Consider the following 25284-nt stretch of genomic DNA (forward strand, 5'->3'; position numbering starts at 1 on the left):
AAGACCATATCTTTCTTGAGCATGGCTGTAAGGGGTTTCACCATGGTGGCTAGATTAGGAATAAACCTTCTTACAAAATTTATCCTACCAAGGAAACTTTGTAGCCCTTTCTTGTGTTTAGAGAGAGGAAGGGCAAGTATTGCTTTTGTCCTTTCTGGATCAACGGTCAATCCATCCTTAGATACAATGTGTCCCAATAGTTTTCCCTGGTTTGTAGCAAAGACACATTTGGCTGGGTTGAGAGATACCCCAAACTCTCTACATCTTAGAAATACCTGTCTCAAATGATCACGATGATCCTCCACATTCTTGGAATACATAGTTATATCATCAAGGTATACCAAGAAAAACTTGCCAATTAATCTTCTGAAAGCTACCTCCATTTCCTTTTGGAATGTGGCACCTGCATTTGTTAATCCAAATGGCATTTTGCAATAAGCATAGGTGCCCCATTTAGTAGTAAATGTTGTCTTGTATCTATCAAACTCTTTAACCAGCACTTGGTTATAACCAGAAAACCCATCAAGAAAAGAGAATCTCCTTGACCCACTAACCTTGGACAGAATTTTCTCCATAGAAGGGAGAGGATGGTGATATTTAAGGGAAGCCTGATTGAGATCCCTAAAGTCCACACACAATCTGATTTCTCCATTCTTCTTCCTCACAGGGACAAGGTTAGCTACCCATGATGAGTGTTTGATGGGAAAAATTATGTTAGCCTCAATCAGTTTGGATAGTTCTTTCCTCATTAAAGGTTCAATCTTGGGATTCACTGGCCTCTATTTTTGCCTTACTGGTTTGACCCTATCAACTAAATCTATGGTATGCTGAAACAAACTAGGGTCAAACCCTTTTAAATCATCATATGTCCAAGCAAATACATCACTAAATTCATGACATAGATGAATGAAATCTTCTTGCTCGGCTTTAGAACATACCTTCCCCATGTTAAGAGATTTTCCATCAGCAATAGTAACTGGGGCATGGTCATCCTTTTCTATAGCTAGATTCATCCCTTTGCCTCTTGTTTGATCATCAGGATTAAAGACGCCCTCCAAGGTAATGAGACCCTTGGGTAGCTTGTTGGAACTGAGATGAATGATCTAATCACCATATTGATCTTGTAGTCTTAGCTGATTTCTCTTTGAAAATTCTACTTCATTTTGCAAGAAGCTCACAATTTTCTCATCAGACTCGAACACTTGCCAATGAGTATTATTATCAGGAATAGAAGGCCTCACCACTACCCTTATTTGTTGTTTCTTTTCTTCCTCAAGATTTCCTGGCAAATCATAAGATGCACCCACCGCTGCAAGTCTGTCAGCATGTTTATTTCCTTTCCTAGGAATGCTTTGAATGTTAAATGCATTGAAACCCTCAAGCAAATCCCAGACTCTATGTTTATAAGACTTGAGCAGGCCATTTTTGGTGATATTCTGATTTCTCACTTGGTTCACTACCAACTCGCTGTCCCCATATACTTTCAGGGCTTGAATTCCCCTCTTTTGGGCAAGTAGGAGACCTTGGATCAAGGATTCATACTTGGCCACATTATTGGTACAACTGAATTGGAACCTAAAAGAGAAGTAGTATCTTATTTGTGTAGGAGAGATCAACATAACACCAGCCCCTGATCCATTTCTATTCCTTGAGCCATCAAAGTACATACTCCATACTCCATTTATGTCATCATTAGTCCTAACAAGGTTAGGAACTTGAACCTCCTTCTCTATTATGCAATATGTACTAAGGCCTATCTCAAGGGTTTTCGACATAGGTTCAAACTGACATGTATTTGCCCACTCATCCAAGAAGAAATTAGGAATCTCTGCTATGGAAGTGACAGGCTCGTTTACTATGTTATTTTCATTCACCTCTAGGATAGGGCAATTCATATTGATGAAGTTGGGAGTGTAGGGTTCAGTGTGGTGAAGGGCTTGAGGTTCATAGCCAATCTCTTGTTGTAGTCTTTGTTAAACAAAAAATTGATGATAATGTACTGTTGTCACTTAGGTTTGCACCCTTGTCCAAGGCCTATGCGCGAGGACAACCTAGTGAAACATGGAAACAACCTCCAAGCTGTGGGACTTGAACTATGAGGTTGAGTCTTCAGAGAAGGCCGGCTTCCTCTTACTGTCAGGGTGCACCTATCTATTCTCAGAACAGAAAGGGAGAAAGAGAGCGTCAAAGAAAATCTACCTAGTCTAATCTAAGGCGGTGATGCACCAAAACAGAGTGTTCAGACTCACTCCTGCCCATATATATACTACGAAACCAAAATAACATACAAAAGTCATACACATCCAGACTTATATCGATCAATAATCACATACAGATCAGAAAAAACCAACCGAATGACACTAGGAAAAGGAGATTTCACTTATGTATTATCCGATAGGCCAAAGATAGATACAGTATGTAGATCATTGATCTCAACAATACACCAATGGGAGGCAAAGTGATGCACATTCACACTGATGGCTTAAAGAGATGATACAGGCTATTACATGGCTCAGAGATAAAGGGGTTTTACACTGCAAGTCTGCAAGCAGTAGCAGAGAAAATCAGAAAGAATCGACCCTCAGAACAGATCACAAAACTGCCTTTATAGATTAGGCACAACTGAAGATTTCCGCGTTACATTCACTTCTTACCTACTGGCATTAACTTCCCATCTTGAGAATCCAATCGGGGATCTGGATTGAAATCTTGGCCTGCATACCGAGAAATCTCATTTCTTTCTGAGAAGAGCCTGGGGAAGATAGAAACGGCACCACAACATTCCCTGACATGGTAGATGGATCGACCGAATGGGTGGAGTGTCCTTATGTCCTGCATTCATTTATGGTAGGTCAGAAATGATTGCGAAGATCAGATCGCAAGATACATCGATCACCTCTACATCTTGGTTCATGAATCAAACTGGCCTATTAGCCGACCCGATTTCTTATATGCCGACTAGGCCATGCGGGCCAATCGTAATCCTTTGTCTTGCCACCTGGAGAGTCCCTACACGGTTGACCGCCTGTGAACTAAGTGCACCAACCTTATCATCTAACCGCTGGCCGTTAGCTAATCGCCACGTCAAAAATTGAACCGCGAGGACACGTGTCTTTCGAGCGCTAACTCGCTATTGTAAAATCCACGTAGTTCCTCCATGGCGAGATAGCGCCAACCCTAGATTTCTGCAGATCTAAGGGTGGAGAATCCACCCCTTAATGCACTGGTCATATCAAGAAATTTGGCCCCTCAACAAATTTGTGTTCTGACTCGGCACACGGGGTTGTTTCTGATTCGCCATGGACTCTCTTTCCTGTGATTGGGCTCCATCCAAATCGGCGCCACCTCAATGATGCATCTGACGAGACCTGACCCCACTGACACATGTCAATCGGGCACGATGTTGCCATGGTAAAAGTCTTGCAGTTTCACTAAGGTGACATGGCGCCTACCGTTGATCTTTTCTCATCCGACAGTCACAAACTCGACCTCCCGTAACCCTCCGCTCCTATTGATTTGTTGAGCCCGCTAATACGTGGCGTCCTCTTGTTGGTTTGCTAGTCCCCCCACCCTAACTACTTTTGACGGCATGAAATGCAGCCCCGCTAGGACACGTGGCGCACGGGCGCTATGTTACTGATGCTAAAGTCCAGGCAGTTCCTGACGGCGAGATAGCGCTAGCTTTAGATCCTTGCAGATCTGACGATCAGAGTGACATCGTACTTCACTCGCCGCCCCTCCTGAAAACTATTGGGCCCATGGTTTCCATGTCCTGACATATACACATGGCATCATCTGATTGGTGAACTCGAGACTTGATCCATAGAATGGCCATGCAGCGGATGGGCGCTATGTCGCCATGATAATATCTGTGCATCTCCGCCATAGCAAGATGGCGCCATCCGTTGATGCAATCAAATCTGATGGTGGAGATCGTAAACCTTGACTATGCCAACCATACTGATAGAGATTCCAGCCTAGTTACACGCGGTGGTTCCTTACTGGCCCAGCGAAACACCACCAGGAAATCTTGTGACTTGGCCTCACAAGGTGACCACGTGTCGACCAGGTGCCATGTCGGTATGGGAAAATTGAGGCTAAATTCCCATAGCGCCATAATGCCCAACCGATGACATGTCGCTATCTGTGCATGGTTCCTTTTGATTCCCTGTTGTGGCACCGAGCTCCGCCAACTGGGCCGATGAGGTACATAATGGGGCCCAATATTTTGTCTGAAGCTCTCGTTGTTTATTTTCTCTAGCCCACCAAATTTTACCTGACCGTCACATCATTTTTTTGGCAATGTGACCCACCCGCCGACATGAGCATCTCCGCTAGGCGCTATGTCGCCATCAAGATTTTTCGGTTGGTGTGCGATAGCGCCATAGCGCCTGCGGCGCTGGAAAACTTTCCCGACCCGCCCTCCGTTGTAGCCCACCCACCGAGCCCACCAGACATGTGGCGACTGGGTGCGATGTCGCTGATACTATCTCCCATGCAACTTCTGATGACGAGATCATGTCGACTGTCGATCCATCTAAAATCTGACGGAAGAGAAACTTTTGCGAGTCAGGGCATTAAAATAACAATTTTTTAGGCTAATCGTTGAACAGGCCACAGATTTGAATTTAAATCTTTTGGCGGTAAAACCAGAGGTAACATGTACCTACAAGTATTGAAGATCTTTGTAGTCATCTCACAAACATGCATGACAATTGACTAGCTAAAGAGCTTATGCATTTTGGTCAACCTTGTGAGGATCAAGATCTTATTGTAACAAACGCCAAACTAAACTAACAAATATGATAACCCAAATAGGTTCTCCAAAAATTTTCTTTAGATTAAGTGTGAAAAACACCAAATGGTCTGATGTACAATGTGTTCTTTCACAAAATTGTCTACCTTCCTTGCTATCACACAAACAACGCATGGAAAATGTTATTAGAAACCCACACACAATAGCTTTATATTTGCATCAAAGGTTCAAAATCTTTCATGAAGAAGTCATTGAGAATATTTTGGGTGCAACAAACTATTGGTATCATTATGAATGACAAAATCACGGTTATGCACATATCCATGTATTTATTTTTCTCAAGGATGCACCCACCATGGATACACTTAACTGGGACAATCCTATAGAAGTTGTTGATGCAAAAAAATTCTTTGATATGTCACTGCATGGAACCCTCGTGCCCCCTCTGAAACTAGAAATACACTACATAGAGGTCCAAATGATGATCTGTGTCTATTAAAGACATCTCAGATCTTAATGATAAATCCATACATTGATTATGAAGAGCTTGTGAATCATGTTCAATGACACACAAAATCTATAGATAGGAATTTCCTACATAATAAGGGTTCACAAATGCAATGCAGATATAAAGCTCCTTGGAAAACCTGTGCAAAATTAAAACTAGTTTGCAATAAAACTGGTCATAAATCATTTGACCCCATCCATAATGGTGACAAGTTGAACATTTATAACCCACATATGCTTTCCCTCTGGAGAGAAAATATTGATTGTCAACATGTTACCTCCAAGCAACTTGTTTTGAAAAACATTGCCAAATATGCATTAAAAGCTAAGAAAAAATCTGAAAGTTGTGTTGATATGTTGGCAAGATTCTACTTAGATGCAAACTTACAAGATCATGTCATCAAAGGCATAAAAAAAGCTCATGGCCCAACTAGTTTCTAAGAGAGACATTAGTGCACAATAAACTTGTTACATGTTACAAAAATTGCCTCTCATTATTTGCAACTGCCAATTTGTGTCACGTAATGTTGGCAAGAAGGTTTTGCACCACCTTATACACACAACCATTGGCAATGAGTTACAATTTACCTATATACAAGCCTACTTGAAGCACCCCTCTCACTTAGAAATGGTTACACTAATTGAATCAGCCCAATCTTACACTTACGTTGTGAGTCATAGAGGGTACAAATGGAATTATAGGAAAGAGAAGGCAATAGCCCAAATCTTTCCCAAATTTTTCTCTATTCCAAAAGAAACCTGTGAACATTTTTAATTATTTTGTTGGAGTAAAATTCTCCTATACAAACATTTTTTATCAATAGGACAAGATATTGGCCTAACCAAACAAGACATCATTAACAATTAGAAGTGCATGAAGTCAAATACCTATACTATCTATCATGTTGATTGTTCAGATGCAAATGATGCTTCTTTTGAAGACAATAACTTGTCTGACTGTGATGTGGAAAGGGATAATACTGTACCAATAAATGAGTGGGATATTTTGTCATAGATGGGTCTTCCTTATAGTACTATCTATATTGTGCTTGACCTCTTGGGAAAGTGTGATTTTGACAACAATAACAACTAGGAAGCTCACACTGTTCCATCCCACTTGCATGAAATTGGGTAAAAGCACAAACTTGTGTCACCGTTTATGAAGAAACGTGATATCAGAATGCGACAGTTCAACATTAATGACAAAATAAAATGATATTTGTGTTTAGAATTTGAAAATGATGTAAACTGATGAAATGTGTAGAATTGGATGAAATTTATGCCTATCATTTTTTTATTTTTTTTTGAGTAAGAATTTATTAATTTCTTTTATTTTGAAGTCCCTTTTTAAACTATTAAAAATATAGGGTGTAGTTCCCGTCAAAAAATAAAATGCAAATCATCTTTTTTTTTTTTATTTGAAAATATCTTATAGATGACATGTATATCTAGTGCACAAAAAAAGAAATAATTATTTTTTATCTATATTTTCTTTGTTATAAGTACTCAAGCTCGACCTTCTCAGAAGCCAACAATTTTTTCCTCCCATCAAAACTTCCCAATCAAATCTACACCTTCTTGAGAAAAAAATATATATTCATGAAGAGAACTCTCTCCTCTAGAGATAAATATAATTTTTTTATTTTTTTGGTATGATTTACTATTTTTTCCCCCTTTTTAAGTGAGCATCTTCTGAAATGTTAAAATATCAACTTATAATATTTTGAAATTCTAACATATTATAACTAATCAAAACACTCAAAAATTTATATAATGATGATATTGAATCTAAGATCTATAAAGGGGTATTTTTAGTTTTTGAAAAAAAATTGAATTTTGATAGAGAAATGAAATTTGACCAAAACAGGTTTTGATATCACAAACGGTGATAGAGATTTGTGCTTTTACCCAATTTCTATTTAGTTTATACATAGAGGTAGGTTGACTCAACCACATCTCCATTGTGTCACTACTTCTTCAAAACAAGACTTTACTCTCTCACCAACAACAACATGCCCTTTCTCTCATTGAGAGTCACTACTTTGAAAGTAATGCCTCACAACCTTTGTACATGATCATACAAGGAACATCAAGCACAGGCAAGTCTTATCTAATCAATAGCATAAGGAATTTGTTTAGAAGCAATAATCCAGACAGTGTAAGTTCTCTCCCTGTCCTTGCTCCAACTGGAATTTCTTCCTTTAATATAAAAGTATCAACCATACATGCAACCCTCAAAATTCCAATTTGAGATATGAAACCATTGGAAGGAAAAACTTTGACAACATTCCAAGAACACATGAAATCTATTCATTACATTTCCATTGATGAAATGAGCTTCATTGGGCCAAAGCTAATGTTAAAAATTGATATTCATTTACGGGAAGCAATACCCCATCAGCAACACATTTCCTTTGGTGGCATTTCTAAAATCCTAATTAGAGACCTTGCCCAACTCTTGCTAGTTATGGACAAGCTTCTCTATGCATCACACACACGTGCACTTTAAGAATGACACAAATTTAGTATTGTTGTAACATTGCATACCATCTTTCGCCAACAAGATGAAGATCCACTACAATTAAATTCTCATGTTGCATTACAAAACCTATGTAACATAGACCCAATGGAGGTTGATTGGCAATTTTTAATGACATGCACCAAAAAAAACCTTAGTGTCATTGAACAAAAAGATTTTGATCAGGAAATACATTTGTTTGCTACTAATGAACAAGTGGGCCTCCATAACAAGAAGTTCCTAAAAGCACTGCATGTACCTATTGCACTCTACGTCATGCTAAATGCACAATTTCAATCTTCTAAGCTTGATAAGAATGATCAACTTTACCATGAAGTATTATTATGTAAGTCTCTGTGCGTTATGCTTACTGCAAACCTATGGATAGACGATGGCCTTGTCAATGGCTCTCTAGAAGAGGTCAAAGATATTGTTTATCTCCTTGGATCTAGGCCCCCACAATTACTGGTATAAGTTACTGTAAAATTCCAAGACTAATGTGGCCCACTATAAGATGAGAAACATCCACAAATAGTTCCAATAGAGCCCATTACCCATAGAAAATGCCCACAACTAATGCTAACTACAACCTGGACTATCACTGTCAAAAAATCATAAGGTCTTACCCTAGACATGGCCACCATTGACATAGGTAGAACTGAAAGGCAAGGTCTTACCTTTACAGCAATCTCTAGAGTCAAGTCTTTGCAATGCCTTCATATTTAACATGCCTTCTATTTTGAATGCTACTGCAAAATGAAAGAAAAACCCCTACAATATTATCATAAAGAAAGAAGGGGATCCCCTACAATTGCTATCTCATGCTGCTCAGGTATTTCCTATCTATTAACCACCAAATTTTACAAATTTATAGTTCATGGCATATTTTGTTTTCCAGCCACCCATGTTTCATCTTCTAACACTTGTTTTTATCTTCTACAGCTCCAAACCATTGGTGAAGATGGATAGATCATATGACTTATTATGTTCCAAATATGTGATTGTTACATTTTATTAATTAAGCTGCCACATGAATATTATCTTTGCATAGTGTGTGTAAAATCCAACATAATTAAATTATCCTTGCTTCAACACAACTTTTGATATAATGGGTTTGGTGCCCACAAACACTTAAACAATTTCATTCGTATTTTTTCATTATTATGTTATAAGTACCTTCTACTCTAACTCCATCATTGTATGGTGTTGTGTACCAAGTGTTGTGGTTTGTTAATTTTTTTGATCTAAATTTACCTAATCATGGTGATTGTATGTTTTAATTATATTGCATACTACAATTTTCATCTTCATGCATACTAGTTGTGGAATGTGTACAATTTTCATGCATCAACTTTGCAACTTTTTCAAGCAGATGTAATGGATGAACACTATGCTTTCTTTATGAAAGATATGAATTTTTTTCCATTTATTGTTGTTATAAATAAAATTTGGTTTCCTACTCTCTTCATTTTGTGTCTCGTGTACTTGTGATCGCATTTTCATTCTTTTTTATATGTTAGATTTACTATAAATGGTATGAGCAATACTTTTAATGTGCACTACTTTGGTGTTTGTTGTTCATACTTAAACACTATATCGGCAAACCCCTTGCACCTTTTTCCCAGTACAAGTGCTAGTATATTCCACAGTGAAGGGAATAACTATGTGATGATGTGGTCATATTCATGAGGAGATGTGATAGACATGTGGCTTTTGATTTGGTAGTTTCAATTGTCTTAGCATAGTATTTGATAGCAAGGCATGTGTGCAATGTTAGCATGGCACATTTAATGTATTTCATACATTGAGCTTTGTTAAATTAGAGAAGTAGTGAGCTTTTGTTTGGCAAATAATATTAGAGTGCTACAAGAGGCCCGATAAATAGTTAAAAACTTAATTCCCAACACTTTTCTATAGGTTGAGAAATTACTTCAACAAATTCATGTTCAAAGTCAATAATCACGAAAGGACAAGATAATGGGACAAATGCTACTAGAAAATGGGACTATTTAACATTAAAAATAATAATAATAATGGGACAAACACTTTTCTAATACAAAGGATATATGTAATGATATTTATTCATATTCTTCATTTATAGTATAGTTGATTTGAGGAGAAGCTAACATCTTGAGAGAGGAGATGATATTGACAAGGAACTAGTAAAATAGAAAAAATTGAGTAAAACCCTTGGCTAGTCAACTAAATACCTTAGTAACAAAGGATTGGACATCCTTTCATATTGACTCTATGATTAGACAGAATCATGTGTTTTCCTAAGAATAACATACTGACTTCATTATTTTTTGTGAACTTGGAAGCATAAGCTTTAGAGGGTGGTTGCAAAGTATATGATTAGATTCCTCTTTAAGTCATTACAATTAAAATAGAAAAGAAATGTTGAAGGATACTAAACTAGGAGCTAAAATGACACCTTGTCTTAAAGCTTAGAGTAATGTTACAAACAGTAAATATGTCCATGCACTTATGCTATAGGAACAGTTCAATGATTTTGTTATCAAGGGTTGTAGGAACAATAGAAGTCTACTTTGCAAAGAAACAAACAAAGAAATGAAATCTATTCTAACAAAGTAGTTCACTCACCAAGTGGGCCCCCTTGGATGAGAGGACAGAAAAGACAGTCAAGAAAAAAGTTGGAAACTTGAACTTTTTATTCTATTCATTCATGATAAGAGATTGCATCTGAAAATAAGATTACACACTACTAATATGAATAGACAATCCATTCTATCTTCCTCCTGGTAAAAACTTCTTTCAAATCTATAGTAGGCATTATTTAAAGGAAAACTATAACAACTTCCTACTTGTAGGATCACTCCATCAACAACGATCAATTACAGATCATAAAGTTTACAATAGAAATATCATTAACTATGATTTAACTCCTCCATGAATATAGTAGGCTAAGGAAGTTATATTCATTCACTACCAAAATTGAAATCATACAATAATCTACTTGTTGGAGTGATTCATCAATTTGGTCAGCTTTGACTTAGGGTTAAAATGTTCACTTTGAATATGTGTAGCAAATACCTGCAAAACATTAAACACAACAACTTCCATATACATATATTCATTTCATCATCAATGTTAGAAAATTTATAATGTTCAAAATATCACTCTTTGCAAATCCTATGGCTATATGAAGGAATCTACCCAAACATAGCATGGATGAGGAAACATTTATCAACATGTAATATTCCCTCATTAAACCATAGAAGTCCATAGATTCAAGCAAACACAGCATATACGAAAAATCTATACTTAAATCTTCATGTCTTAACATATAGATAACATATTCATAAAAACCTAAGTTCTTTTGCTTAAACCATAGGGTCATAAAATGGTTCTACAAGATAATTGTCTAAAAACAAGATAAAGGGTTCTCAAAATAATGGCCTTTTAGAGGCTCATCATCCTCCCCAACTAATCTATTTTTGGTCCCCAGCAATCATGAAGTTCCTGATATGGGCCTGCACTCTCCAGTCACTAGGTGTCCTTTCACCTACCTCATTCAGCACATAATCAAAGTAACCATAATTTGTCTTGAGTATCTTCTAGTGCCAAAATTCAGCAGTCATATCATGATCTTTTGCATTGTCATTTACTGCTAGTAGTAGTTGTAGGAGAACTAGGAGCTAATATCTTAATGGTAACCTATGTTTGCACTGATTTCTCCCCAAGTAAATATACCAAGGAATCCTAATTGTAGCAAGAGTCAAGTTTTGTGGAGAGTGGGGTTCTCTTATTTTTAGATCATGTGGCATTCTAACCCATCACTTCCTTGAGGCAATGATTGATCTCTCAACATTCTAAGATAAATAATTTTCCCAATCTATAAAGGCTTGTTCTTTGACTGTACTCACCTTACCAAGTCCTACAGGATTGCCCAAAATAGAAATCCAATCTAGATATGTGCATCTAGAATGTTGAACTTCCAATCTCATGAACAAGGGTGATGACATTTCATTCTTGAGCTATAGGGTGTAGCTTGATGTTCTCTACTTATTTCATTTTTTATCCATGACATTGCTGCCCTAGACTACACATCCCCTACATACAGGACTAGATTTCATTTAGTGTCATTAAGCACTGCCAGATTATGAAGATACAACTCACACAGTAAATTTTTCAAATCCATGGGAACATATTAAAATGCATTATAAAACTCATGTGGGGTAGAGATGGAGAGATTAAAACCTTCTACAATTCTAGTAAATTTATATTTTTTAAACTATTATTTAAGAAATAAAGTATATCCTGGTGATGGTGACCTACATATAATTAACTCAAGAATCAATCTTATGATTTGCTAAATTCTTCTCTTCAAGACTTCATTCTAATCTGCACTTTGTTTCAACTTGTAACTCTACTCATTAATAAAATTCTTCAACTTTTATTTCTCCAAGTAACATTAAGCTCTCTCCCATAACAACTATTGAAACAAATTAATTCTTACAAAGAAAGGTGTAGACAGATCAAGTGGTGGCAATGGCTCTTGATTAAAGAGGTTTATCCCTTCAAGTTTTGAGTGGGAAGTTTTTTTGAAACTTTACAATGTGGAGCACTCTCCTTTTCTTATGATGATAGTTGTCTCCACATTTTCTTTCCTACTAGATTTAGTGGCTACTACTGCTAATGTGTCTAGCCCTTCTTGATCCAGTTTTTCTAGTACTTCCTTAACAATTTCATGTCTAAATTTTGGATAATTCTTTAAAGGGAGTTCTAAAAAAATTTCACTAATGTCTTGCACATCAGAGTTTTCTTCAAACTCCTTAGATATTTCACACTCATAAGACTCCTTATCATGATTGATAAACACATAATCAACACTATAATCAACTTTCAGTTGTAGAGTCTGGGTTTTGCTCTCATTTTCATTGGCTTCAGTTTGTTGTAATTTTTCCTCTAAATAGGAATCCTTTTCATATTTAGAAAGATTAGGGGTCACTATGGGAACAAAAGCTTCAGGAACCCTACTCTCGAAGAGTCTTACACTTCGCCTTGTGGATGGTGTTGCCAAGCATGGAGGATTCTTTCATTACCTCTTGCTTACAGGTGTTTCCACCATGGGTGCTTCAGGAGGTTTTTCTAGATTTTACTCCTCTTAAAAGTGGAGGGGTTCATTAAGGTTACTCTCCTCATCTAGTTATTTTTCTAACCCTTCTACTTTAGGTTCCAAAATTTTACCATTTTTTTTCTCAATGGGAGACCTAATCTAAGCAGATGATGGGGCCTCAGGAGCACTAGCAACTTCTACATTTTTGCTTCTCTTTTTTTTAGCAATGGAAGGTTTAGCTTTGTAAATTCTCTTCTTAGTTGATCTGGGACCAAAGGAAGAGTCTTCAGGAGCATTTTTAGATCTAAGAACAACTTTATAGAAACCAATGGATGTTCTTTCCATTTGTCCAACACCCTAACCTCTAGGGCTGAACAACCTAGGCTCTACCTCTTTTAACTACAAGAAATCCTCCCATATACCAATTAATTTCTTATTCAAATCCCTTTCTATGACTAATTTTATTAAGAAATGGTGAGAGACAAACTGATATTTTTGTGACTACACTAGAGAACCTTGCTTCTTAATAATATTAAACAAGAAATTTGGAAGGCTTAACTATCTATAATCATGTCATAGGTGAACCAATATTTTGAAATGTAGGGCATGCAGGTATTTGTAACATCCCTCACACATGAAGTAACAGATCATAAACATGACTAGTTGAATAAACTCCAACGGTAAGGATAACCTAGAAGTACCTTATTTCTTATCAATGTCTAGTGGAGGGTCCTAGTGTATACTGAATTGTGCCCTAGCTATTTTTAGGTCAAACTCTTTCTCTCAATTTTTGCCTTCCTAAGGCAACCCAGTGACCTCAGTTGCGACCTCCTTTGAGAACTCAAATTTGAGACCTATAACCACTGCAATGCCATCCTTTAAGATTCTCATGAATTGAAGAGCTAACTCTTCATCAAATCCTTTCAAACTACGAAAATAATCTAACCATCCCCTTCTTCTAAACATTTCACAACTAACTACATCACCGAAAACAACTCGATGATCAATGGACTTGTTCCTTTGTATACCTCCACACATTGTTAATTTCAATTGAATTGTGAAAAAACCATGATGTTTTAGAGCTCTGTGAATCAAGGTTTACAATATTATGGTACTAGCCTATTTTAATGCACAATATCTCATAATATCCTTCTTGCATTGAATTTCATAATTTCTGCTCGTGTATAGGTTCATCACCCAAACACATTACAAATCATCATTAAAAGTTAAGTAACTACTTTTAATGTCCTTAATTTCATAAAGATGCAATCGCAGAAGGATAAGTTATCAGCATGTAATATTAAGTATGCAATTATTTCTAGTCATCTCAATGAACTTTTGCAATTTTCAAATTGATTTTAAAAGAAAACATTTAATTTTTCCCTCCCTCCAACTAAATAAAGGCATGCGTCTTAACAAGCCAGGATATGCAAGAGTGAATAATTATAAACAATACCAAATTCTAACAAAGCATGAATAAAATAAAATAAAATGCATGCAAAGTTATGCGGTAGGTACCTGGCAACTATTGCAAGAAAGATGTTCTAGAAAATATCATCAAAATTGATAGAGTGATAGGATGAAATGGTAAGATGGAAGAGGGAGAAGGTGAAGTGGAATGGATGGGAAGAAAGTTTTTATTATGAATTCCTTGAATGAAGTCAAGAAGTATCAAGAGTCAGGGTAGGAGACCCAGACTCTTTGGCTTTAGGAATGGAAATTTCCTCATTGTGCTAGAATTGTTGCAAAAGCTCTTCATGGCTAACTGGTTTATTTTAAAGCTTGAGACAATGCCCATTGACAAGTATTTTGAAATGAATGGGATCAATACTAGATAGCTTAACTGCACCATTTGAAAATATGGCAATAATCTCATACGGTCCTAACTAGTGTGTTTGGAATTTCCCTGGGTTATGTTGGTACTTTGAGTCATAGAGGAGTGCCCAATCTCCTACAACAAACATTTTTTATTTGATAAACTTGTCATGCCACTATTTTCTTTAGTATTGAATGAGCTAAGTATTGTTTAGTGTAGATTTCCTCAATTCATCAAGACTGTTTAAACTCAGGATTTGGTCCTGTTGGTCAATATTGAGTTCTATCTTGAGCTCTAGGGTAGTATTCAATGTATTGTATTCAAATTCTATAGGCATTACTATTGACTTACCATAAACAAGCTCGAAGGGAGAAAAACTAGTTGTGGACTTCCAAGTGGTTCTATAAGCCCAAAGAACTTTAGGAAGGCATGTGGCCCAATTCTTCCTATGGAGTGCTACAATCTTGGTGAGAATGTATTCTAGCTCCCTATTAGTAACTTCTACTTGACCATTAGCTTAAGGATGATAAGGTGATGATTTACCATGCCTGATAGTATACTCCTTCATTAGAGAAATTATCAAATTGGATGTAAATTGAGTTCCCTGATCAGATGCCAGTTGCCTAGGAATGCTAAACCATGTAAAGATGGATTCATACAAAAAACATTCCACGTTGATATCCCTTGGGAGTTTCATGGGTTTAGCCTCTACCCATTTGGTTATGTAGTTAGTGCACACCAGAATGTAGGATTTTCCTTGTGAATTAGGTTCAATGGGTCCTACAAAGTCAATCCCCCATTTTTTGAAGGGTGTGACAACTACTTGAGGTTACAAGGGCATTTTATCTTATTTAGTTGATCTTTCCATTCTTTGACATTTGTCACATTTCTTCGTGTATTTAGCTACATCCTTGTGCAAGCTTGGCCAATAATATCCAGTTGTCAAGATTTTGAAGGTTGTTATTTTAGCTACAAAGTGGCCTCCATAGGGATCATCATGACATGCCTTCAAGACATCATATGTTTCATCCTCTCTTAGACACCTATGCATGACTTGATCAGGTCCAATATAGAACATAAATCCAACAATCCAACAATAATTAAAGCTCTTTTATGCTAGTAACTTTCTTGCTTGGGTAAAGAAGTAAGCTGGCATTTTACCTGTGGTGAGATAGTTAGTAATATCTGCATACTATGGGTTTTGTGTAGAAAACAAAAAAAGTGCTCATCTAGAAAACTATCATCAATGACTATAGGATCATCAAGGACATGTAACCGAGAGAGAAAGTTAGCTACCACATTGTCCTTACCAGGTTTATCAACTATGGTGATGTCAAATTCTTGCATGAGCAATAACCATCGAGCCAATCTTCCTAAAATTGCAGGTTTGTTCACCAAATATTTTATAGAAGAATTGTCAATGTGAACAAATATTTCATATCCAGTAATATAGTGCCTAAACTTATTAAGGGCATAAATGATTGCAAGTAATTCCTTTTCAATGACTATATAATTAAATTATACACCTTGAAAATTCTTATTGATGAAATAAATGGCATGTTTGATAGAGTCTACTTTTTGCCCCAGCACAACACCAATAGCATAGTCTAAGGCATCTATTTAAATGTGAAAAAGTAGGCCCCAATTGGATCCTCTCAAAACAGGCACTGTGGTAAGAACTTCCTTAAGCTCCAGGAAAGATGTTGCACAATCAGAGTCCTAAGAAAATTCAGAATCCTTTTTGAGTAGGTTGTAGAGAGGTGTTGCAAGTTTACTAAAGTTTTTGATAAATCTTCTATAATATCCAGCATATCCCAAAAAATTATGTACATCCTTCTACTTCATTGGCATAGGCAAGGTACTAATGACTTCAATCTTTTTTGGATCTACTTGAATGCCCATAAATAAAATGAAATTTCCTAGCACTACCCCTTCCTCCATCATCATAAAATATTTCTCACTATTTAGGGAAAGGTTATAGTCCTGACATCTTTTGATTATCATTTCTATATTTTCTTTTGCTTCTTCAAAAGTAGCACCATAAACAATAAAATCATCCATATAGATCTCCATACAGTTAGCAAAAATATCTAAAAAGATACTGATGAAAGCTCGTTGAAATGTGGCTAGGGCATTGCACAAGCCAAAAAGAAGGATTGAGTAGGAAAACTTTCCCCATGGGAAAGTAAAAGTTATTTTTTCTTGATGTTCTAGGGCTATTTGAATCTAATTGTAACCACTGAAACCATCCAAAAAAGAAAAATATGTTTTACTAGCTAGGTTGTCAAGGACTTGGTCTATAAATGGCAATGGAAAATGGTCCTTCTTAGTGGCTGAATTGAGCTCCCTATAATCTACACAAACTCACCATTTTCCTCCCTTCTTGGGTATTATGACTAGGGGTGAGACCCATTAGCTATTAAAGATGGGGTATATAAAACTAGCATTTAATAGTTTCTGCAATTTATTCTTAACTAAGATAGGGTTAACTCTTCTCTAAGGTTGTCAAATAGGTTTGAAGTCTAGGCTAATGTAAATTTTATGAGTACAGAGCATAGGTTCTAATCCATTCATGTCCATGTAATCCCAAGCAAATACACTTTGATTTTACTGCAATAACTATAACATAGCTTTCTATTGAGAGGGTGATAAGGCATTGTTTACATTCAATTCCTTATCTAGACCAATTCCCACCTTAATAACCTTATCTACTATGAATAAGAGAAGAATCCATCTCATAAGGTAATAATAAATGGAGAAACTATGAAGCTTCCGAATGATGTGGTGAATTCAAGGATGGTACAATGGTTTCTAGGATACATTCAACTTGAGAACATGTTAGAGATTCTATTCCATGTTCATTCAGAATAATGGATGAAATTATTTCATCTTCTTCTCAAGCAACTATAAATGACTCTTTACCTTTTATCATCAATTGATTGATGGAATTGACTATTGGATCATCATCACCCAAGTCTGGCCAAATTATTTGGTCATCTAGCAACAATGGTTGAGCAGGGGACTATAGACTTAGGTTCTTGGTATGAATATCATTGGATATTGTCATCTTCCCAAATCAGCAAGCTATATAAGCATCTATAATGGCCAACCATGGTCTTCCTAAAATGAAAGGATATCCTCCCATATTACCCTTTGGGGAGAGCACAAAAAAATCAACTAGATACTCCCAAGAATTTAAGGTGACTATAACACCTTCTATTATCCCATCGGGTTTAATGGTAGAGCTATCAACAAGTTGAAGGATGGTGGGTGCCTCTCTAAGGCCAATAATATGTAGCTGAGACAATACCTCCTTTGTCATGACATTAATAGATGCACCTAGGTCAACCAAAGAATTTTGAACTTGGATCCCATGAATAGTGATTGTAACTACAGGACTCTTAGGGTCAAAGTATTTAGATATCACTAATTTCTCTAGCACTAAGTCAGACAATTGTCCTAGGACATGAATAGTTTTTGGATCTTTCATCTTCCTTCCTGGCTACTTAATGCATTCTTCCTTAATGAATTTAGTATAGGTAGGGACTTCCTCAATAGAATCCATCAATGGTATTTTTACTATCATCTACTTCAGCTAATTAAGCAATTCAATGACTACGTGGTTCTTCGTGGGCTGGCCTTGTTATATCAACCTATGGGAAAATGGAGATTCTTTGGCTATAAGAGACGTCTATTGATTTGACTCATCTATATGCTCAGTCAAAGGATCTTCAACTTTAGTTATTATAGGCTTTTGGGGTGTAGGAAGAGTGGTGTTTGACCTTAAGTGAAGATCATTCAATGAGACGGCACAGCTTTGCCATTGAGCCTATTGTTTAGTATTGTTAGGATTAAGATTAGGTTGAACTAGTAGTTGGGTATGCTTGGAAGAATTATTAGTGGCTATAGGAGGATACATTAGAGCTTGCTACTAAGGTGGTGGCAATAGGGTTGGCTAACTACATTGGGTATTCCAATTTTGAGGTTTTTGTCAACCTTGCTGAGGTTGTTGCCAACCCTGTTCAGGTTGTTGCCAACTATGATTTCAACTAAAATTAGTATTTTGAAAATATTTCCATTGATTATTATTATTATAACTTTGAAGAGGATCTTGCAGCATACCTTGTCTTTGAGCCCATGGCCTTCTTTGAGCGACATAAAGTACCTCTTCATTTTCATCAATGGCTTTAAATTTGGTTGGCATTGGTTGTGTCTCCATACTTGCAATAGACTTACATCTATAGTGTTTTTCTTTTTTGTACAATGTGGATTGTATTTAATCAACATGGCATCATCTTCATCTTTCTTTCTTCAAGCTTGTATGGTGTCTAGCTGAGTGGCTACATCATTACTATTGTCTTTCTTGAAATCTGATAGCAAATTAGATAATTCCACCTTGGATACTCTCGAACTGCCATTGGACTTATGTGGTAGATCTCTAAGTCCCCTACCTTTCTTCATAGTAGCTCTAGAATAATTCAAGCATATACTCTGTATATTAGTCCAAGTCTTATGAGTGATATCCCCTCTTGCCATAAGGTATAGAGCTTCAATGCCTCCATCATTTATACCTCTCAAAAAAAAGATGTTTCTTTGATTCCTCATTAAATTGATGTTGTGTGTTACAGTGTAGGTTGAACATGAACTAGGAAATATAATCTCCCAAGGTTTCATCATCCTTTTAAGACATTTTGAAAATGTCATCCCCTTTTAAATCTCGACCCCTGCAATATTCTTTATACTTTGTGAGAAACAAATTTCTCATTACAAGACAATCTACTATAGCATTAGCACGTAACCCCATGAATCATCTTAGGGCAGCTTCTTTAAGGGTAGAAGGAAAAAACTTCAATTTTTGGGCATCAGTTGTATTAGTTTTCCTCAACAGCAATGGCACCAAAAATAGTTGGTCAGCTAAATATCTCAGTAACAAAGGATTGGACATTCTTTCACATTGACTCTATGATTCGATAGAATCATGTATTTTCTTAAGAATAACATACTGACTTCATTTTATTTTGTCAATTCGAGAGCATAGGCTTGAGAGGGTGGCTACAAAGTATATGCTTTGATTCCTCTTTAAGTAATTACAGCTAAGACATAAAAGAAATGTTGAATAAAACTAAACTAGGAACTAAAATGACACCTTGTCTTAAAGCTTAGAATAATGTTGCAAATAGTAAATCTATCTATGCACCTATGTTGTAGGAATAGTTTAATGATTCTATTATCAATGGTTGTAGGAACAATAGAAGTCTACTTTGAAAAGAAACAAACAAAGAAATGAAATCTATTCTAACAAAGCATTTCACTCACCAAGTGGGCCCTCTTGGATAAGTGAATAGAAAAGATGGTCAAGACAGAAGGTGGAAACTTGAACTTTTTATTCTATTCATTCATGATAAAAGATTACATCTAAAAACAAGATTACACACTACTGATATGAACAAACAATCTATTATATCTTCCTCCCAGTAAAAATTTCTTTCAAAGCTATAGTGGGCATCATTTAAAGGAAAACTATAACAAATATGCACAATAAGTACCTACAAAATATTAAACGCAACAACTTTTGCATACATATATTTATTTCATCATCAATGTTAGAAAAGGTATAATGTTAAAACTATCACACTTTGCAAATGCTATGGCTATAGGAAGGAATCTACCCAAACATAGCATGGATGAGGAAACATTTATCAGCATGTAATATTCCTTCATTAAACCATAGAAGTATATAGATTCAAGAAAAAACAACATATATGAACTATCTATACTTCAATCTTCATGTCTTAACATATAGATAACATATTCATAAAAACATAAGTTTTTTTTCTTAAACCATAGAGTCATCAAATGTTTCTGCGGGATAATTGTCTAAAAATAAGATAAAAGATTCTCAAAATAATGGCCTTTTAGAGGCTTATCAACCCTACCACACTTTACTACAAAGTATTTTTGGATTTGGAGTCTAAAAATATGTAATCCAAAATAAGAGTACAATACATGGGTTATGTCCTATCCTTAAGATATATGTATACCATATGGTATATGTAAGAGAGAATATATGTGCATTTAGGAATGTGAATCATCGTATATTAAAGATATCTCAAGCATAAATATCTATTACGTAAATGAGATATCTGGATAAAACAAATTTACTTGATTCATTTTTAAAATAGTAATAATATATTAGAATTATATATATCTTGTTTTATGTTATATAATTTTATGTTAATTTTCTAGAATTCCATTTGGACTTATTCCTTATTCTTTGTGGTGGCCATGTTTTTTAGGGGTTAAAATCCTAAAAGACTTTTGTGATCTTGGGTCAAAGGTTATATTTTTATTATGAATTTTTAGTTTCTATATCAAAATTTTCAAAAGAAAAGAAACCCTAGACAAGAAGCCATAAGCATTTATCTGAATTTTTTTCCTAGTTGGCATTTTGTGTTTCAAATTTTTTAATTGTCTCCACATGGTGTGTTTCTATTTTCTAGATGTTTCCTCGACAAGCAAAAAAACCAAAGTGATCAATTCAATTCTTGGTCGTTGAATCCTAATAGCATCTATGGTCATTGCATAATTGTACTAAAAAGGTGCAATATTTTTAGAAAGTGCAAGAAAGTAACTACATGACATGTGTCTGGTGGCCCAGGTAGAGCATAAAAGCCTTCATATTTTCATCACTTTGGAACCGTCAAATCCTGTGAAATCAATAGATGTCATTTTTTCTCATTGTGAAGTTTCAAGGTTTTTAATAAAAGAGAGAATGTGAGGATGTGACACGTGTCCTTATGGGGCCAAATGCAGGAGTTAGAGTCACTTTAGTTTCAACCACTGGATCAAGATAGATCAATAGTCATTTCCTTTTTGCATTATGAAGTTGCAGGGTCTTTGACAAAAGAAATAAAATAAGGATGGGCAGAAGTACAAATTGAAAAGCATTTGATTTCCAATCATTGAATGAAAACAAATTGATGGTTGTCATGTTCTCACATAATGAAGTTGCAATGATTTTATCCAAAGCAAAAATGTGATTGCTTGACGCGCGTAACTAGTGGGCCATATTATAGGGTGAAGGGACTATACTTTTCAACCATTAAATTTTGAAAATTAGAGGTTGTCGCATCTTCATAAAATGAACATGCAAGATTTTTATTGGAAGCAAGAATGCAACTGAATGACATGTGTTTGGTGGAGCCCAATCCTGCATTAAGGCATGTAGGAAAATACACAGATCCCAAACAGTCATATTAGAAAATGATTTAGGGCAGTCACTTTCTCACATTTTTAAAGTTCAAGACTAATAAATAAAGAAAAATAGTGATTGGCTAACATGTGTCCTAAAGTGACCAAACTATATTCAAGATCAGACATCATTGGATCATGAGAAAGTCAATAGTTGTTGCATTATCACTATATGAAGTGAAAAGGTTTCTAATGAAAGACAAAATTTGACAATGTGACACATGTCCACATATTTTCAAGATGGTAGACAAAGATCCGTGGGGCACAGGAATATGGTTTGCAGATAGCGTCATTTGATTGGTTTGACTGCCATGTCATCCCTTGAATAGTGACTTAGAATTTAGAAATAATCACGATCATCTAATTGTTTTGCATCGATGAATCACATTTACAACCACTTGAATATTTGGGCCCATTGCATGTAATGAATTAATAGAAAATTTATATTACAAATTCGTGTAGTTGTAATAAATGGTAGGATCGATGCTTGCACTCCATGTTTGATAAAGTATATGGTTTATTGATAAAATTATGAAAAGAAAAGAACTTTCTTTATTACAAAGAAATTGCAAGAAAACCAAAGGTCAATTGTATGAGAAATTTATAGAGCTTGGAGGGTAAAAGGTAAGAATTCCTCTAGTTTGAGTTATTCTTATTCTGCACAGGAATATTGGGGAAGGATCATCTGTATTTGTGATTTTTTGTTTTAAAAATGTCTTCCCGTAAAGAATTTAGTGGAAAAACAAATTATACAAATAGAAGCTGCATCCATGATGACTTCTTAGAATAGTTGGATTCATCAACCATTGACTTAGCTAAGGGTAAGGAATTAATTCCCAATGCCCCTAAGTTAAAAGTTGATGAGGGTGTATATGACAAAGGAATTTTCTCAAAGATGCACAAACATTCGTGAGTGGATTTGAACTTTTTAAGAGATGGTTTTTCCAAAGAAATTAAGACATCCCTCATAGTAATGTGTGGAATTTTGATTTGGGAAGGTTGGTTGCTCTAGGGATATTCATTGTTGGGAATATGGTCAGTAAGATGTCTAGAGTGTTGTCATTTATGTAAACATTTATTAAGTATTTCATTTATGCATTTATAGATAGAAAATTGTCCAAGTGTTAGATAATTTGCAATAGTACAAAGACGAATGTGATGTGTATGAATAACACACTTTGAGTTAGTTCATGCACAATTGAGGATAGCTTTATGACTATGTCATGATGATGTGTTCCAATGTACAAATTTGTACAAACTATATGGTACAAGTTACAATTAAAATAACAGTTTGGGTATTTAACAGAGCATAATAGAGTTTTGAGTTGTACAGCTTAAGGAATTATTCTGGTAAAAAAATAATTACTTATTCATGGTTAGCCGACATCCTAAGTTATATTTGGAAAGCATGTGAGAGCATGAAGGCTAACAAAGCATAGTTTTATAATCATCAAGGTATATATGAAGATCGTATCTTGCACAAATAAGTATGCTTTTTGCGATGAGATATGTGATGTAAGAAAGTGATGTGAACTATTGTGAAAGAAATCTTATATGATATGTGAGCCTTATGTGATGCAAGATCTGATGTATGAACAAAGAAAGTGTGAATTACAACAGTAAGAAAGTATTGTACGTATATCTATTCTTGTGAAGAACTTCATTGTATAATTGCATGTAGGGATGTGGGCTCTTCTTACATACATTGTAATTGATCTAGCAACTCCTAACAAGGTTGAGGCTTCTAACAGGGCCTAGTCCTCTAACAACAACCCAAGACACCATATGGACTTCATAGACTCCTAATAGAGTTAATTTTCTTAACATGATTCTTTTGTTTAGTGGATCATCTTGTGGATATCATTGCCACTAGAATTTTCCCTTGGCCAGGGTTACCCTAGTTAAAAAATAATGGTGTTATGAGTTCTTTATGTGTATTATTATATTTACTATTCAAAATTTTTGGTTTACTTTCTTATGCAAGTTATAAAGTAATTAACAATATTCAATTGTGGGAGAAAATTTGTAGAAATACTGAATTCACCCCCCACCCCCATCTCAATATTATCTATTTCTAACAATTGGTATTAGAGCACAATTACTTTGAAGAGGCTTAAAAACTTGAGTAAGATCCCTATGAACATGGAACAATTTAAAAGAAACCTAGAAGAATCTCTTGAGCAAATAGACCTTCTTATTGAAGAAAGAAATAACTTGAAAGATAGTATGAAGATGCAAAAGTGTACATTGGTAAACTAAAGGATAAGATTGATGATCAAGAATCTAGAAAGGAATCAATAGAACAGACTAGTGACAACAAAGCTATAGAAAACCTCAAGAGATGAAATGAGATCTTGAAACATGAGTTGAAAATTGTTGAACTTAATTTAAGTCTTAAGAAAGATGATAGTAAGTGTGAATCAGATCTAAAAGCTAAGAACACAGATCTTAAATCCAAGTTGAATCAAGTAACATCTGAGTTAGCTTCTATCAAGATCAAGCATGCAAAATTAAAAAAATACAATATCATGTGAAAGGAGAATTAACACAAGCTAAGCAGTAGTTAGAGAAACTTTACTCCAGTAGTGAAAAGATTGATGAACATATATTTCACCAGAGACCTTCTTATGATAAGAAAAGACTTGGATTACTCATTGAAAAATCAGCCAAGAAAGTTGAAGTTAGAAAAGAACCAGATCTAGTTGTTGAGATACTTAAGCCTAAAGAGTGTGAACAAAGTAAGATCGATTGAAGCATATCTATAGAAATATCTAAACAAGTTGATTTGTCTAAGAAATGTGTTGTACCTAAGATAATAGAGCAAGTTGATGAACCTAAGCTAGATGAATCATCCAGAGAAGTTAGACAAGAACTCAAAAGTAGATGTTTCAGATGTAATAAAGTTGGACATATGAAGAGAGATTGCACAAGTAAGTCTTTGAGACCTATTACTAATTTCTATTGTTATAATTGTCATGGTAATGGACATAAAGTAGCAAATTTTAAGAAACCTAAGTTTGATAGTAATAATGCAAATAGTAGAATGTTTAGGAATACTAACCCTTCAAGTAATGAAAGAAGAAGATCCCAAAGAAAATCTAATGATGAAGAGAGATCCTATGGAGAAAGAAGATAGATTGTATGCTAAACATGCAATAATATAGGACACATTGCAAGGAATTACAGAGCACCTAAAAATTAGAATGGAGTCAATCAGAGAAGGAATGCACCTGTATGTCAGTTATGCAATAACTTTGGATACACAGGAAGATTCTATAGAATGGATAGAAGGAACTTTAATAGGAATCCCAATTATAGAAGGAATAATAATAGAAATGACAAAAGGAATGACAACA

This window comes from Cupressus sempervirens, chromosome 10, assembly GCF_028749045.1.
Source record: "Cupressus sempervirens isolate cs-2001-9-10 chromosome 10, ASM2874904v1, whole genome shotgun sequence".
Taxonomy (NCBI): domain Eukaryota; kingdom Viridiplantae; phylum Streptophyta; class Pinopsida; order Cupressales; family Cupressaceae; genus Cupressus; species Cupressus sempervirens.